Source organism: Hordeum vulgare, chromosome 7H (assembly GCF_904849725.1).
Source record: "Hordeum vulgare subsp. vulgare chromosome 7H, MorexV3_pseudomolecules_assembly, whole genome shotgun sequence".
Taxonomy (NCBI): domain Eukaryota; kingdom Viridiplantae; phylum Streptophyta; class Magnoliopsida; order Poales; family Poaceae; genus Hordeum; species Hordeum vulgare.
Window position 1 is genome coordinate 529,740,790 of NC_058524.1, and position 10,845 is coordinate 529,751,634.

Genomic DNA, 10,845 nt, shown 5'->3' on the forward strand with positions numbered 1-10,845 from the left:
AACTCAGGTTCGACAGAGAATTCATAATCCTTATCGGTCACAAAGATAGGCGAAGTAGCAAACTTCAGGTCATATTTCATCCTAGCGTTCAAAGATTTTTCTTTCCACTTGCGGAGTAAATTCTCAACATCATAGCTATCCTTATTAGTCACAATACCCTTCATGTACAAGCAAGAAAGTCCTCAACTATCTCTTCCTCCATAACATAACCCTCAGGCATTTCAGACAATTCATATCTAGGAGAGCTAGTTCTAACAGGTGAAATAGCACGTTCTACTTCAATAATCTCAGCAGTTTCAGAAGTATCATCACATCTAGCAGCAACTCTAGCAATTTGTGCATCAAGGAATGCACCTAGTGGCAAAGGAGTATCAAGTAAAGCATCATCACAAGCATCATGGATAGCAGAAGTAGCATCATCAAGCACAAGCGACATATCAAAATTTCTAGCAGGAGGTGGTGTCACAAACTTACTCATAGCTGAAGGTGAATCAAGTGCGGAGCTAGACGGCAGTTCCTTACCTGTCCTCGTAGTTGAGGGAAAGAATTTAGTTTTTGGATCTCTCGGATTCCTCATAGTGATCAGCAGACATAAATCCCAAGTGACTCAAAGAATATAGCTATACCTCCCCAGCAACGGCGCCAGAAAATAGTCTTGATAACCCACAAGTATAGGGGATCGCAACCGTTTTCGAGGGTAGAGTATTCAACCCAAATTTGTTGATTCGACACAAGGGGAAGCCAAAGAATATTCTCGAGTATTAGCAGTTGAGTTGTCAATTCAACCACACCGGAAAGATTTAATATCTGCAGCAAAGTATCAGTAGCAAGGTGGTGTGATAGCAACAGTAACAATAGCAACAGTGACAACAATAGTGACAGAGTAACAGTAGTAGCAGTGACATCAGTAGCGACAGAGTAACAGTAGCAACAGTGACAGCAGTAGCGACAGAGTAACAGTAGCAATAGAGTAACGTAGCAAGGACCAATAGGAAAAACTCGTAGGCATTGGATCGGTGATGGACAATTATGCTGGATGTTATTCATCATGCAACAGTTATAACACAGAGAGATATGTAACTAGCTCCAGTTCGTCAATGTAATGTAGGCATGTATTCCGTATGTAGTCATACGTGCTTAGGGAAAAGAACTTGCATGACATCTATTGTCCATCCCTCCCGTGGCAGCGGGGTCCTAATGGAAACTACGGGATATTAAGGTTCTCCTTTTAATAGAGAACCGGAACAAAGCATTAGCAGTTAGTGAATACATGAACTCCTCATACTATGGTCATCTCCGGGAGTGGTTCCGGCTATTGTCACTCCGGGGTTGCCGGGTCATAACACATAGTAGGTGACTACAACTCGCAAGATAGGATCAAGAACACACATATATTGACGAGAACATAATAGGTTCAGATCTGAAATCATGGCACTCGGGCCCTAGTGACAAGCATTAAGCATGGCAAAGGAGTAGTAACATCAATCTCAAAAACATAGTGGATACTAGGGATCAATCCCCGTCAAAACTAACTCGATTACATGATAGATCTCATCCAACCCATCACCATCCACCAGGCCTATGATGAGATTACTCATGAACGGTGAAGAGCATCATGGAATTGGCGATGAAGGAAGGTTGGTGATGACGATGGCGACGATCTACCCTCTCCGGAGCCGAGGACGGACTCCAGATCTTCCCTCCAGAGGAAGAACAGGTGGTGGCGGCGCCTCCGTATCGTAAAACGCGATGAACTCTTCTCCTTGATTTTTTTCCGGACGAAAGGGACTAAATAGAGCTGGAGTTGGAGGCGCTGGAGCTCTGAGGGCCCCACAAGCCTGCTACGCCCGGCTAGGGGGGGCCCGCGCCTGGTGGGCTCGTCTTCTCCGCGCTCCACCCCTCCGGTTGATTCTTACGCCAGTATTTTTTATATATCCCACAAAAAATCCTCATAAATTTCCAGGTCATTCTGAGAACTTTTATTTCTGTGCAAAAACAACACCATGGCAATTCTGCTGAAAACAGCGTTAGTCCGGGTTAGTTCCATTCAAATCATGCAAATTAGAGTCCAAAACAAGGGCAAAAGAGTTTGGAAAAGTAGATATGACGGAGACGTATCAGCTGTCCAAAGTCAATGAAGGAATTTCAACTCAGCGTGACTCTCGTGTTGATGTTCTTCGCAATCTCTTCAATCGCTTCAAGAGGGTTGAAAATGGAAGCTGCCAAGATACCTCTTATCGCCTCACTAACATCTCAAATGAACTGCAAGCACTGGGAGCTCGAGACATCACTGACCATGAAGTTGTGAAGAAACTTCTAAGATCTGTTGATCCATCATTTGATACACTGGTTCTGATGATCCAAGAAAGAGGAGACTATAAGATGCTTGATCCAGCTGATATACTTGAAAGACTCAATACTCATGAATTCCAACAGTAAGAAAAGAGAGATCTATATGGACCAAGATACTCAAGACCTCGTGCGCTAAAGGCTAAAGCAATTTCCTCATCTAAAGAAGAAGACTCAGATTGCAGCATTGGTGACAGTGAAGAACTTGGGCAGGAGCTTGCAATGCTCATGAGGAAATTCCAGAAGTTTACAAGGCATGGCCAGTTTGGCAAATCTTCAAGAAGAGATGTGAGGAAATCAGAATCTTCATCTGAGGATTACAAGAAAAGAACTTGCCACAAATGCAAGAAATCTGGTCACTATATTGCTGATTGTCCTCGCTGGGTGAAGGAATCAAAGAAGAAGAAATACAAGGATGAAAGTTCTGATGACTCGAAGAAAAACAAGAAATCTTCAAAATCCTCATCCTCAAAGTCCTCATCGCACAAAAAGACTAGTTTCAGAAAGGCTCGGGCACTCATTGGCAAGGAAATGGATTCTGAGGAAGAATCTGAGGAATGTGATGAAGAGGAAGGTTCTGAAGAAGACTCAGAGTCTGGGGTGGAAAGTCTTCACTGGCTACCACATTCGTCAACAAGTCAATCTTCAACCTTGAAGAAAATGACAACGCTATCTACACTGATGACTATGCTGATGACTTCGCTCCAACCTATTGCTTCATGTCAAAAGGTTCAAAGGTATCGAATGACACTTCCTCCTCTGATGCAAGTGACTGTGAACTTGATGATTATAAAAACCCAGTTACAGTAAACTTGCCAACATTGCAACTAAACAACAAAGTGCCATTGAAAAGCTTCAAAAACTGCTAGACAGAAGCGATGATATGTTGAATGATGAAACGAATCATACTCAAATACTCATTGAAGATGTGAAAAGTCTTCAGTCTAGATTTGATAGTCTTCAAGATCGTTATGGCACACTCTTGGCTGATCATGAGAAACTTTCCTATGAATTTCTTCAAAGGAAACTTGATCTTGAGAAGTTGAAGATGTCTCATGATGATCTTCGAATGGAAAACGATTCATTGCTTGCTCAACAGATCAGTGCCGCTCAGGTTGAATTCACTCCACCATGTCTCAAATGCATCGAGCGTGAAACTGCCAATTCTTCACTAGAATCATCTAATGCTTCTACCGCAACAAATTCTTCAACTGCTCCTGTGGTATCAAATTCCTCACTTGAGGAAACCATAAATGCTACTCAAGAAAATGCAGGCCTGAAAGAATTGTATGTGACATGCATATACAACAGTCTCCAAGGGTATCAAACCCTTTGCGATGTTCTCAAAAAGCAGATCTTGAACAGGAACCCGAGGAAAGAAGGAATTGCCTTCGAGAGGAAATTGAATGCTGATGGATCATACTGGAAACCTGAGCAGTATCCCAAAACCTCATGGGTTGCTGCTAAAGGTCCTCCCGTCGATCCATCCTCTCTAATAGGATTTGCATGTGAATTATCCTGTTCCTCAGATGATTCAATTGACTCCAACTATAAACTGTTCAAAAATTAATCTGGTGAAGTATTTGCTCGATGTGTTGGAATTAACTGCAGGAATGGACCACCCCTGAGGAAAATCTGGGTCCCCAAAAGTTGCTTGGAAAATCTTTAGGTGAATGTCCTCATGACACCACCAGTGAAGAATCTGAACCCCAGATCAAATTCGTCAGGTGGACCAAAGTCTTCAAGAGGATCAAAATCCTCAAATGGTCAACACTATACTCTTACTCTTGCTAATGCTTCTGATATGCACGGAAATTACAAGGGATATGAATATGAGCATTATTCCTCGAATCATTATGTTCATAAATCCTCAAACAACTTCTCTGCCTATTCATTTGAGTACTCTAATCCCCCTACTGTGAAACGAAGTGCATTAGCTTCAATGCCCCCTTTCTCATATGGTGCTCGCAGGATGATGAACTCTTTGCTTCCCCTTCACATGTGGGTGGTGAAGAAATTGAACTAATCACTTTTGCAGGTCAGGTGTCCAGATGAAAATCATCATCTGAAGAATTTGTTGGAGACCTGAGGAAAATGTTTGATTGGACGCAAGCTAAAATTGATGAAATTATAATATTTCATACGTCCTCAAAATTACTGTTTATGATGAAATTCCTATCTGATGAAATTAAAATCATATTCTTCACGTCTGAAGCACATGAGATGGTAAGTTGTACTAATTGCGTGGGTTATGACAGTGGTTGCACAAACCACATGACTGGTGATAAAAGCTTGCTGATGAATATGACACTGACTCCATCACCACTGAAGCAAATCACTTATGTTGACAAAGGTAAAAGCATGGTATTGGGACTTGGCAAAGTGGCTATTTACAAGGACATGCACATGGACAAAGTGATGCTTGTCGAATCCCTTGGGTTCAACCTCATGTCAGTCTCAATGCTTTGTGATCTTGATATGGTTGTTATCTTTGGAAAATATATATGTGTAGTCATCATGGAATCTGACAGATCCAAAGTCTTCAAAGGCTTTAGGAGAGGAGATTTGTACATTGTTGATTTTTCCATAGGTCCTCAACCAGCCACATGCTTACTAGAAAAAACCTCAGAAGGCTGGCTATGGCATCAGAGACTTGGTCATGTAGGCATGAGGAATTTGCACACGCTGGCGAAGAAGAAGCATGTCATCGGGATTGAATTAGTTAAATTCCTCAAGGACCACCTGTGCGGTGCTTGTGAGTATGAAAAAATGACCAGATCCAAACACCCCTCGAAGACTATCATGACTACTACTCGTCCGTTTGAATTGCTTCACATGGATCTATTTGGACCTACTCATTATGCCACTCTAACCAATGCAACATCCTTATATGGCTTTGTCATCGTTGATGACTATTCTCGATACATTTGGGTACATATCATACTGTATAAAACTGAAGTGCAGGAAATCTTGAAACAATTTTCCTCAAGGGCCTCGACGAACTTCGGCGTCAAGATCAAACACATCAGGAGTGATAATGGGACATAATTCAAAAACACTAGTCGTGATGATTATCTTGATGAACTTGGTATTACTCACGAATTATCTGCTCCTTATACTCCTCAACAGAATGGCGTCGTTGAAAGCAAGAACATGACTCTGGTTGAAATGGCACGGACCATGCTTGAAGAATATCAGACTCCTCGCCATTTCTAGTCTGAAGCAATCAACACTGCTTGCCACATCATCAACAGGGTATATCTTCACAAATTCCTCAAGAAAACCTCATATGAACTCCTCACTGACAAGAAACCCAATGTAAGTTATTTCAAAGTCTTTGGTGCAAAATGCTGGATTAGAGATCCTCACCATAGTTCAAAATTTGCACCTAAAGCACATGAGGGTTTTATGCTTGGTTACGGAAAGGACTCGCACACCTACAGAGTCTTCAACACCTATCACAACAAGGTTGTTGAAACTATAGATGTACGGTTCGATGAAACTAATGGCTCACAAAGACATCAATTGCCTCATGTGCCAGACAAATTATGTCATGAGGAAGCTATCAAGTTCAAAGCTACTGAAGACATCGTTCATACTGAGGAAATTGCTGAAGAAATCGTCCCCAACACTGATGAAATTCAAGAAGGTGCACCTGAGGAAATCGCTCCAGATCAAATTCCTCAGCCCAGACAAAATCCTCAACCAGCTCATCTAAGGATTGCAAATGAAGTAGAAATTGACAAAATCCTCGTTGACATCAATGCGCCAGGTCCTCGCACTCGCTGAAAAGCTTCACATTTAGTTAACTTTTGTGGGCATTCCTCTTTTGTGTCTATCACATAACCCTCAAAAGTTGCTGGAGCCTTCATGGAGCCTGAGTGAATTCAAGCCATGCAAGATGAACTTCTTCAATTCAAGCTAAATGACGTATGGGAACTCATTAAATGACCAGATCCTCGCAAGCACAATATCATCGGCACCAAGTGGATTTTCCAAAACAAGCAAGATGAGGATGGTCAAGTGGTGAGGAATAAGGCATGGCTTGTAGCCCAAGACTACACACAGGTTGAAGGAATTGATTTCGATGAAACTTTTGCACCTGTTGCTAGACTTGAAGCTATACTTGCTTATGATAATCATCATAACATTACTCTATATCAAATGGATATGAAAAATGCATTCCTCAATGGTAAGCTTGAGGAAGAAGTATATGTTGCTCAGCCCCCAGGTTTTGAGGATCCGAAGCATCCAGGCAAAGTCTTCAGACTAAAAAAGGCACTCTATGGCCTCAAGCAAGCCCCTCAGGCGTGGTATCATACATTGAAGGAATTCCTCATGAAGAAAGGCTTCAAACCTGGTTCACTCGATCTAATTCTTTTCACAAAATCTTATGACAATGAACTATTTGTGTGCCAAATGTATGTCGACGACATTATCTTTGGTTGTACTTACAAACGTTACAGTGATGAATTTTCTTACATGATGAGTGAAGAATATCAGATGTCTATGATGGGGGAGCTGGAATTCTTCTTAGGTCTTCAAATTCGTCAATAACGCAAAGGCATCTTCATATCACAGGAGAAATACCTCAAGGATGTTCTGATAAAATTCGACATGCATGAATGCAAAGGCGTCAAGACTCCTATGACCACCAACGACCACTTCTGCACTGACGAAAATGGTAAAGATTTCGATCAGCAGGTACATCACTCGATGATTGGCTCTTTGTTGTATCTGTGTGCATCTAGGCCAGATATAATGCTTAGTGTTTGCATGTGTGCTCGTTTTGAAGAAAAACCAAAGGAATCACACCATAAGGGTGTGAAGCATATTCTTTGATACTTAGTTCACACACCAACACTAGGATTATGGTACCCCAAGGGCTCAAATCTTCATCTCGTTGGATATTCTGATTCTGACTATGCTAGTAACCGTGTGGATCGCAAGTCAACATCTGGCACTTGCCATTTCCTCGGAAGATCATTAGTCTACTGGTCCTCAAAGAAGCAGAACTGTGTTTCTCTCTCCACTGCCGAAGCTGAGTACATTGATGCTGGATCCTGCTGTGCTCAACTGCTATGGATGAAGCAAACCCTCAGAGACTACGGCATCAACATGAAGAATGTGCCCGTCTACTGCGACAATGAGAGTGCAATCAAGATCGCCTACAACCCAGTACAACACTCGAAGACTAAGCACATCCAGATTCATCATCATTTTCTTCGGGACCATGTCCTTAAGGGCAATATCATCATCGATCATGTGAAGACTGACAATCAGCTAGCAGATATTTTCACTAAGCCCTTGGATGAGAGAAGGTTTTGCAAGTTGCGGTGTGAGCTAAATATCCTAGAGTCTTCAAATGTTTTGTGAAAACATGCACACATCCTAACACTTATGCAAAATTGATGACTTAGATGTGCAACACACGAAGAATCGTTTTTCTTCAATCAATGAAGAATATCACTCTTAGTGTGAAGATATTAATGAAGAATTTGGTTCTCAGGGCCCTACGACAATTGTACGCGGCGCCTAAAATCATCATTCTTATACGGTGGGTCATGCCACCACCCAACTTTGAAATTCATCAAGCTATTTTTCTTCAAAGTTGAAATTCATCAATCTGACACTTTGTCACAAAATCCTCAAGTTTTTCAAATTCTTCAAATTCTTCAAAACATTTGATGATTTTCATTTACACACACACACACACACACACACACACCCACACACACACACACACACCCACCCACCCACACACACACACACACACACACACACACACACACACACACACACATATATATATATATACTGAGATTTCAAAGTCCTCAACAACATTCACTTATAGCTCAGTCTTCAATTTGATATTTCATCTAAGTGAATGTGATCAGACCCGACTTCCCTCTATGCTAAGCTCAACCCAGTCTATTCATTTCTTCATATGCATTCTACTTGACACTTGTTCAAAATCCTCACCGTGTCATTGTCAGCTGAGGACTTTGCAACGAAATCCTCAAAGATTCAAAAATCATTTTTATAACGTTACACAGTAACTGGACCCACTTCTCACGATCGGATAACCACGATCTCCATCACTTCAGTCGTGGGCTCCACGTGTCATGCGGAGATGAATGGGCAAGGGCAGTTCGGTCCGAAAGTTTTGGCCGAACAATTTTTCACCTGAGCTATAAATAGGCCCCTACCCCCTCAGTCAAAACTCTTCGTCCTCTCGTCTTCTCCGCTCGAGCTCCACCCTAGCGCCACCACTAGCAATCTCGTCGCCGCTGAGGAAAAGCTTCGCTGCCTAGCCCTCGCCGTCTCCAGACTCACGCTGGGTGCGGAAAGTCATCTTCCGCCGCTGCCGTAGCTGACTTCAGTTGCCAAGTTATGGCGCTGAAGATCTGAACCGAGGAACTTCCCTCTTTTACTGCTCCAGTTCTTTGTGTTCTTCGCTCACGGTAATTAAAATCCTATTTTACTACCTCTGTTGATCTATTAATGCACTTTAGACTCGCGAAATCTGTTTTTCCTCACAGTGTATGTCAGCCATGCACACCCATTCCTCAAACACTTGATGAATTTCACTAAGCCACTAAAATTCTTCATGAGATTCCTCAATTGTGTAAATTCTCGAATCTGCACAACTCTGGAAGCCATGATCAGTATGCTTAGTCAAATTCCTCAACCCACTGGTCAAATTCCTCAACTACTATTTTTTTCAACAACAACAACAACAACAACCAAGCCTTTCAGTCCCAAACAAGTTGGGGTAGGCTAGAGTTGAAACCCATAAGATCTCGAAACCAAGTCATGGCTCTGGAACGTGGATAGCTAACTTCCACGCACCCCTGTCCATGGCTGAGTCTTTGTCGATATTCCAAACCTTCAGGTCTCTCTTAACGGACTCCTCCCATGCCAGGTTTGGTCTACCACGACCCCTCTTAACATTCTCAGCACACTTTATCCGTCCGCTATGCACCGGCGCTTCCGATGGCCTCCGTTGAATATGTCCAAACCATCTGAGACGATGCTAGACCAGCTTCTCTTCAATCGGTGGTACCCCATGTCTCTCTCGTATATCGTCATTCCATACCCGATCCTTTCTTGTGTGGCCACATATCCATCTCAACATGCGCATCTCTGCTACACCTAACTGTTGGATATGTCGTCTCTTGGTTGGCCAACACTCCGCGCCATACAACATCGCATGTCGGATAGCTATCCTATAAAACCTGCCTTTTAGCTTTTGTGGCACTCTCTTGTCACAGAGTACGCCAGAAGCTTGGCGCCACTTCATCCACCCAGCCTTGATTCGGTGGCCCACGTCTTCATGGATATCGCCATCCTTCTACAACATGGACCCCAAATATCGAAACGTGTCTCTCTCCGGCACCACCTGCCCACCAAGGCTAACCTCTCTATCCTCGTGCCTAGTAGCACTAAAACTGCACCTCATGTATTCAATTTTAGTTCTACTAAGCCTAAAACCTTTCGATTCTAGAGTCTGCCTCCATAACTCTAACTTTCTATTAACTACTATTTTTTTTTCAATTTCTTCAAATCTGAGAACGCATATGACCTCTCCAAATTCTTCGCACCTATAATTTGTTCATAGGTACAAAAATGTCACCTGATGAATCACTAGGTTCTCATCAACTTAACTCATTTGCAGCATTCCTCGAAGAAACTTTACCTATGTCATCAGAATCTTCAAGAGTTCATATTACTCAACAAAAGCCTCAGTTGAAGAAAATGGAGGATGACCTGAAGGAGAAGGGAGGAAAGAAGCTTGAACAGAACACAACTTTTGAAATACGTGAAGACATATATGCTGATTACTGCACTCCGGATGAAGAAATTCATGGTAAAGAAACCATGGCGAAGCGCAAGATCAGGCTTCATAAAATTGAACGTAGGTGGGCTAAGGAGTGGAAGGAGTACATATATGTTACTCCTAAGTATGCGAAGAAATTCACCCTCAAGCCACCTTGCAAGAGGCCTCCTCAGGGTGATCAACAAGCTGCTCATCCCTCAAGCTTTGAAACTATTGAGGGTTACCCAGATGAGAAGAGAAAATATCTGTCTAAGTTACAGAAGAAGGATGAAGCAGCATTGAAGAAATTCAATGTGGATTCTGAAGCTGCTTCCACTGCTGCCACTTCTTCAGTTGCTGAGTCCTCTCCTACAACAATTCCTCAGAAGAAGACTGTGCCGAAGAAGCCCAAAGCCTCAGTGCCAAAAGAGAAATTGCCTCAGAAGGTTGCAACGACAGCAAAATCATCAACATCACCACAGTCTTCACCCCTACAACAGAAGCAACTTGTTAACCATCAACCTGCTCAATCAAGTTCATCAGTGCCGTCTGCCACTAGCTCTGCTGCAAAGTCATCACCAACTTTATTGAAGACTAAAATGACTGCTGGAAGAGGAGTCAGGCCAAGTCCTAGCAAAGTCATCAATGTTCCTTCTGCATTAGAAGGGAGTGAAGAA